Source organism: Motacilla alba, chromosome 7, assembly GCF_015832195.1.
Source record: "Motacilla alba alba isolate MOTALB_02 chromosome 7, Motacilla_alba_V1.0_pri, whole genome shotgun sequence".
Lineage (NCBI taxonomy): Eukaryota > Metazoa > Chordata > Aves > Passeriformes > Motacillidae > Motacilla > Motacilla alba.
In genome coordinates this window covers 687,259-694,639 of record NC_052022.1, presented here as the reverse complement: position 1 = coordinate 694,639, position 7,381 = coordinate 687,259, and the positions used below count along the sequence as shown (strand labels likewise).

The 7,381-nt window shown below is 53.7% G+C and overlaps 2 non-coding genes across 2 annotated transcripts; one reads left to right on the top strand and one right to left on the bottom strand.

Moving 5' to 3' along the window:
* The first annotated feature begins 6,398 nt into the window (after nt 1–6,398).
* On the top strand, nt 6,399–6,470 carry TRNAA-CGC. The gene has a single exon. It is a non-coding gene; the product is annotated as a tRNA-Ala (tRNA).
* Nucleotides 6,471–6,697: 227 nt separating this feature from the next.
* On the bottom strand, nt 6,698–6,768 carry TRNAG-GCC. The gene has a single exon. It is a non-coding gene; the product is annotated as a tRNA-Gly (tRNA).
* Between the last annotated feature and the right edge of the window lie 613 nt (nt 6,769–7,381).

The following is a 7,381-nucleotide window of genomic DNA, read 5'->3' as shown; positions in this document are numbered from 1 at the left end:
CAGCCATGGAATAATCATGGAGAAACAGGCAATTATTCATGCAGAATGAATAATTTAGTGTTTTTTGCAACACCTGAAGCACAGTGAGTAAAAAACCAGTGATTTGAGAAGAGTGGTATTAAATAAAACTATGGAAAATGAAGCTCAGCCTTCACACCGCATGGAGGAAAAACTGGGTTTTATTCAATTTTAATTAAATGGGATCTGGTTCTTCAATACGGAAAAACTAGATTAAAACTGAGGGAAAAGATTGAATCCCATTAATATTACCAGTAAATAAAAATACATTATTTTTTGGTTGAGGGAGCTTTAATAATAAGAGGCATCATAAAGAGAGAAATCAAAACTGGATTGTTCAATACAAAAGCCAACAGAATTAGCCCGTATTGATGTGACAAGCCAGAAGAAATATATTAGTTTCCAGCTCACAACATTCCCCTCCAAGATACCATGGGCAAGCCGAGTCAATTCTGGTGTGGGTCGGGTCCCCGTTAAGCGAGGCCACCCCTGCAGCAGGCGGTGCCCCGGGGCTGGCCCTGCAGCGCCCAGCAAAGCAGGGAACGGATCCAGTGCAGCCCCTGCGCCGCTCCCGGTGGGCAGGCTGCCAGCCTCGGGGCGCCACCGCAGCCACCGCCACGTCTGGGGGCAGCAAAGGCCGGGGAAGGTCTTGTTTTGGTGCCTGCTGTGATACTGAGGCTTCCTGTCTGGAATGGTGCTGTGGGCCAGCCTGGGTAACGAGGGGGGTCTCATGGAAGCTGGCGTGCCCAGGGATGTGAATATGCATTTCCAAGGCTGCTCCAGGAAAAGAAAAAAATTGGGTCCAGGAGAGAGTTCCTAATGTCCATACCTTACAAATGTGGTACTGAGCAAACGAGCTGAAAAACAAATATTCCTTACCTAAAGTGTTTCTGCTCGCTGGGGACAGAGCGGGAGCTGTGCATGGACAGTGAGGTCCAGGGAACAAGTCAGCACTGAGGGGAGTGGGGTAATAGCATCAGCAAGAACATTAGCAGGAACAGTAACAGTAATAGCAATAATAAAATAAAAATAAAAATTAAAAAATAAAAATAAAAATAAAATAAAAATAAAAAATAAAAAAATAAGAATAAGAATAAGAATAAAAATAGAAATAGAAATGAAAATAGAAATAGAAATAGAAATAGAAATAGAAATAGAAATAGAAATAGAAATAGAAATAGAAATAGAAATAAAAATAAAGAAAAATAAAGTAGTGCACTTTTTAGGGGTTAGGGTGAAATATTTTAATCAGGCATTCTCTGAGCGAATGGCAAGTGTCCCGTAGAGTGATGTGCCTAACGAGGCTCCACGCAGCTTTCCAGAGCAGCTCCTGCCTTGCTTTCCCAGGAAGGGCCGGGAATTAAAGGCCTGTGAGGAGGCAGGAGCACCCCGCTGCCGGGACGGCTTCCTCGCCAGTGTAACCTGGTAATTGTGCTAGAGCTGGCCTCCTCCTCTCGCCCTCCAATCCTGAAATGTTAATTTTCATCTCTGATTAAGCTGCAGACCAGTCGAGGCTCCTTTTATTAAGTCAGGCAGACTCCTACCTGCTTCCCGAGGGCTGAATTTGGCTGGCGAAGCCATTGTAATATTGTGTAATTAATTTGCCAGTCAAATAATTTCTGCAGGGCTCTAATTTACTTATCTGTCTGCAACACTAATGAATCTCCCAGCTCAGTACTTTAATCATGTTTTCTGCCTTTTTATCTCCTTTTTTAACTCCAACTTTCCTGATTGTTTACTCCGGGCTCATCTGTCACCTGCACTTTGGGGCTGTGCTCGTTCTCGCCACAAAAGGCAGCCAGGCATGTGGGCGCTGTGGCTCTCCCTCATGGCTGGGAGCTGCTGAAAGCCTTCCTTGCTTTATTCTTCAATTCCAACCAGCAAGAGGGCCGAGTCAATAGAAACCCAAGACGCAAAAACCCAGGAGAAAAAGCCACTCGTGTTTGGGGGACCCGAGGTGGAAACTTCACTGCAGCTCGTGTAACCCGTGCGCAGAGCTTCCCAAAGGCCGTTCCAGCACTCCATCCCCTGACTCGTGCCAGTGGGAATGTGTTTCAAAAACCATGGATGTGACCCCTGAGGACCCCACTGGTGGCCGTGGTGGTGGTGGGTTGGTGCTTGGATCATCTGGAAGCTCTCTTCCGACCTTAACAATGCTTTGATGCTTTGGAATGTAACCTTGGCAGGTGTTTTGCTGGTTCAGCTTTGCACATCACGAGTCTCTAGAAATGGTTTGTTTTTCTAATACATTTATCCCATAAAATGCTGCAGTAAGTGGCACGTTTCTGTACTGTTAGGCACTTAGGGTACTTCCAACACACCAGCTCTGATGTTGTCACTTCGCAGTGTTCCCGGTCTCTAACGGGAATGTTCTGTGAAGGAGAACAGGAATGCTCAAGAAAAGATAAATAATTGTACAAAATCCCAGCATCCCTGAGGCTGGAAAAGACCTCCAGGATCATGGAGTCCCAGCTGTGCCCAATGCCCACCCTGTCCCCAGCCCAGAGCCCTGAGTGCCACATCCAGAATTCCTGGGACACCTCCAGGGCTGGGCACTGCAAACCTCCCTGGGCAGCTCCAGTGCCTGAGCCCCCTTTCCATGGGGAAATTCCTGCTGTGCCCACCCTGAGCTGCCCTGGGCCAGCCTGAGGCCGTTCCCTCTGCTCCTGTCCCTGTTCCCTGGGGTGATCCCAAATCCCCCTGGCTGTGCCCTCCTGGCAGAGAGTTGTGCAGAGCCACAAGGTCCCCCCGATCCCCCTTTTCTCCAGGCTAAGAGGCTGGAATTCAGGTTGGAATTCTGCCCCCTCTCATTTGGATGCCTCAAACAAATGGATTTTACGGCCACGTGATGAAAGAAAAAGAATCTGTTGTATTTCAGTGTCAATGGCTGGTGCCTCTGCCGAGGGCTCAGGTGTTGCGCAGAGGTGCCAGACACACCTGGGAGCAGAGCCCCCGAGTTCAGGCATTGCTCCAGGGCTGGATCCACCACACGAATCCTCCTCACCTGGTTGTTCTACACCCCTGGGCTTTGCTGCCGCATCCTCCTGAACGAGAGCGCTGGTTTTCAGGAGGAGCTCTGAGTGTAAACATCGAATCCTGGGGACAAGTGCCGGGGCTGGAAGCTGTGCTGGAAGGAAACACGGACTTGTCCATCTGTCTCCTCAGAGCCCGGCTGTGATCCCTGCTCCCACGCAGCCCGGGACTTTGGAACAGAGCTCTTGGAGGCTCCACCAGCGTGCAGAAGAGGTGCTGTGGAAAACAGTGAGTTTATGCGTGTATCTGACGAGAATTGACTGAAAACGCAGAAACTTGAGCAGATCAAAGGAAAGCCCATCCCCAGGGCCTCCCTGAAAGGCTGAGGTTCCCTCCCGAGGTACCAGGAATGAGTTAATCCCACCAAGGAATGCGGAGGGGCTGCCAGATAACAGAGTGACATTGTTTTTCCCTGATGTCAGCACAGAAACCCAAACACAAAGAGGTGAATGTAGTCCTTGGAGGCGGCTGAATGCGGAGCTTGTGCCGGCATCCAGCCGCATTGAAACAAGATGACAAAGTGTTTCCTGGAAGCAGGGGCTGGCTCCGGCCAGCTGGGGCTGTGCTGGGGAGGCTCGGGGATGGATGTGCCATGGTGGGAAGCTCAGGGATGTGTTGTGGTGGGAAGGGTCAGGGATGTGCCGTGGGAAGGGTCGGGATGTGCCGTGGTGGGACGTAGTTATGATATTTGATGAAAATCCCTTTGCTGGGATTTTCTTCTCCTGAGAAGCTGAAGGGCCTCAGCTCCAAGTGTGAACAATTTGTGATCTGCTGCTGTGGGATGCAGCAGGTGCTTCCTCCATTGCTCAGTGTGGGATGTTTCTGCTTGGTGGCCAATCCAGGGGGCAGCAGCTCTCGGACTCTCTGGAGTCACAGGACTTTGTTATTCATTCCTTTCTATTCCTGTCTCACCTTCTGATGAATCTTTCTCTCTGTTCTTTGTAGTACAGTTATAGTGTGGTCTTTTTAATGTAATATATACCATAATATAATAAACCAGCCTTCTGAAATGGAGTCAGGATCTCTCCTTCGCTTCACCAAGCCCTGACTGCCCTGAAGACCACCACATCAGTGAGAAGACTCAGGGATGTGCCATGGAAAGGGTCAGGGATGGATGTGCCGTGGTGGGGAGGATCAGGGATGTGCCATGGGAAGAGTCAGGGATGTGCCATGGGAAGGGTCAGGGATGTGCCATGGGAAGGGTCAGGGATGTGCTGTGGTGGGGAGGCTCAGGGATGTGCACTGGCTGGGAGGGTCAGGGATGGATGTGCCATGGTGGAAAGGGTCAGGGATGTGCCGTGGTGGGAAGCTCAGGGATGGATGTGCTGTGCTGGGGAGGGTCAGGGATGGATGTACCGTGGGAAGACTCAGGGATGTGCCATGGGAAGGCTCAGGGATGTGCCGTGGTGGGAAGCTCAGGGACGTGCTGTGGTGGGAAGCTCAGGGATGGATGTGCCGTGGTGGGAAGCTCAGGGATGTGCCGTGGTGGGAAGCTCAGGGATGGATGTGCCGTGGTGGGGAGGATCAGGGATGTGAGTGTCCCGGAGCAGGACAGGGCCCAAACTGCTGCCTGCTGTTCATGAACAGCAGCTCTGCTAGGGCTGGGGCTTCACCCCGTAATTCACATCCATCCATGGGCGTTTCATTTTCCTTCTCGGTCACTTTAAGGCAGCTTATTTTCTCCTGTAGCATCCTCGTGCTGTGTCTTGCCTGAATAATTCACCGTATTCCATGTTTGGTCGGTGATGAGGTCTGGGGGATTTTTAGACCAGGCTGGAAGAGAAGCCTTGTTTCACTTCAGTACAGGCAGCGCTTGTATTGCTGCCACAGGGGCGGGAGTTAAATACTTGCTGATGGGCTTTGCATGTGGAGCTGCTCTTCTCAGCAGGCAGAATGTGCTCTGCCTCCATCCACCTCCCAGAGGGGCAGTTTCACAACTGGGTGGCTGTCCATCACAGCTGCCAAATCCGTAACAGCATGGTAATATCTCTATTATCCATTTCTGGCTACTCTGAACTCTACAGGAAAGTAAACAAAAGGGGGAAAAACTGAAGAGAAAGATTTAAATTGCTTTGTGTTTTTATTGCAAGGATGGTATTAGCACCTTTGGCTCAGCCTGGTGAGGAGCCAGGCTACCCTGCACCTTAGGTTACACACAAACCAGAGTTTGTAGCCAGATCCAGTAACTCCCAGAAAGCAGCTTCTTAAAATCTGGCTGGAAGAAAGTCACGCTGTGAGTGCTGTTTTCTGACAGGATGGAAAAACCTGAGTGGCCAAGGCTATGGATGCCAAAATGGGAATGGCCGGGTGCGGAAGGGCTCTGGGGGATCGGGATGGCTGCTTGTGGGAGAATAAATTAAATTATTTAATAAATTAAATACTGTATCCGGTATTCTCCCCTGTGAGGGAGGTGAGCCCTTGGCACAGAGCAGCTGGGGCTGCCCTGGATCCCTGGCAGTGCCCGAGGCCAGGATGGACACTGGGGCTGGAGCACCTGGGGCAGCGGGAGGTGTCCCTGCCCTGGAGTGCGATGGGATGGCATTTAGGGTTTCACACCCTCCCGGGCGGTGAGCTGTGCGGTGGCTCGGCTGCACGCCGGGCACGCAGCAGCCACGGCAATGGGGTTCGGGTTCTCACACCAGCGGCGCCGTGCCGCCCCCGGGGCTCCGTGCCCGTGCCCCGCTCCGTGCCCGTGCCCCGCTCCGTGCCCGTGTCCCTCTTCGTGCCCGTGTCCCGGGGCTCCGTGCCTGTGTCCCGGGGCTCTGTACCCGTGTCCCGGGGCTCCATGCCTGTGTCCCGGTGCTCTGTACCCGTGTCCCGGAGCTCCATGCCTGTGTCCCGGGGCTCCGTTGCGGTGTCCCAGAGCTCCATGCCTGTGTCCCGGGGCTCTGTACCCGTGTCCCGGAGCTCCATGCCTGTGTCCCGGGGCTCCGTTGCGGTGTCCCAGAGCTCCATGCCTGTGTCCCGGGGCTCTGTACCCGTGTCCCGGAGCTCCATGCCTGTGTCCCGGAGCTCCATGCCTGTGTCCCGGGGCTCCGTGCCCGTGCCCCGCTCCGTGCCCGTGTCCCGGGGCTCCGTGCCTGTGTCCCGGGGCTCCGTTGCGGTGTCCCGGGGCTCCGTGCCCGTGTCCCGGGGCTCCGAGCCTATGTGCCGGGGTTCCATTGCGGTGTCCGGGGGCTCCGTTGCGGTGTCCCGGGGCTCCGTTGCGGCGTCCCGGGGTTCCGTTGCGGTGCCGGCAGAGGGAGTCGTGTGGGGCCGGGCCGGGGCAGGGCCGGCACGGGCAGGGGCAGGGCACCGGCCGCTCCCGCTCTCCATTTGGGGGCGCCCGGCGCTGGGCGCTCGCAGCCGGGGATGTAGCTCAGTGGTAGAGCGCGCGCTTCGCATGTGTGAGGTCCCGGGTTCAATCCCCGGCATCTCCAGGCGCTTCTTTTATATCCTCTCAAACTTTTTTTTTTTTTGGTTTCCCGTCTCCCCGCGCGGCCGCTGGTTCCGCCGGGCCGGGCCGGACTGGGTCGTGCCGGAGGCGCGGGGCTGGCCCGGCCCGGCGGTCCCGGTGCCGCTTCCTCCCGCCCGGGAGCCCCGCGGGGAAAATCAAAGCGCGGCGGCCACAAAACGCGGCGGCCGCTCCGCCGGTAAAAAAAACAGCTGCATTGGCCGGGAATCGAACCCGGGCCTCCCGCGTGGCAGGCGAGAATTCTACCACTGAACCACCAATGCGCGCTTGGCGGCATCCCCCCGCCCATGGAGAAGCAGCTCGCCGCTGGCACCGGCACCGGCGGCACCGGCGGCACCGGGGCTCCGGGGCACCGCGCCCCCTGCTCCATCCTGGTCCTACCCCATGCGCTCACGCAGCTCTGCTCAGCCAGCACTTCCAGGCGAAAAAAAGCTTTTAAAAAGTCAGCAATAGCTGTTAAAGATTTTTCCTCTAAAGAATTAAAAAAAACCCCTGGTAAAGCGTATAGTGCACCCGCCATACACGCCACAGAGCAGAGCCTGACTGTGGGTTTTGGTCTTGCTCGTCTCTCACAGATGCAAGATGTCACTGATCATTATTTCTGTAATCATTTTAAAAACTTTTTTTTTTTTTTCCTCAGTACATTCTTTGGAAACTTCTTTTGTTTCTAAGCATTCTGTTTGTGTCTGGGACAAACCAATATTATTCCTTGAATAAGCAAGGAGTGATTTCATGAAAAAACTCCAGGACATTACAGGTGAAGGTTTCCAAGATCCTTTACCCCTAGCACTATGGTTGGAGCGGATCTTAAAGGTCTTCTCCAACCCAAATGGTGCTGTGATCATTCTTTACATTTACAAGCTTTCAGACCCAGTC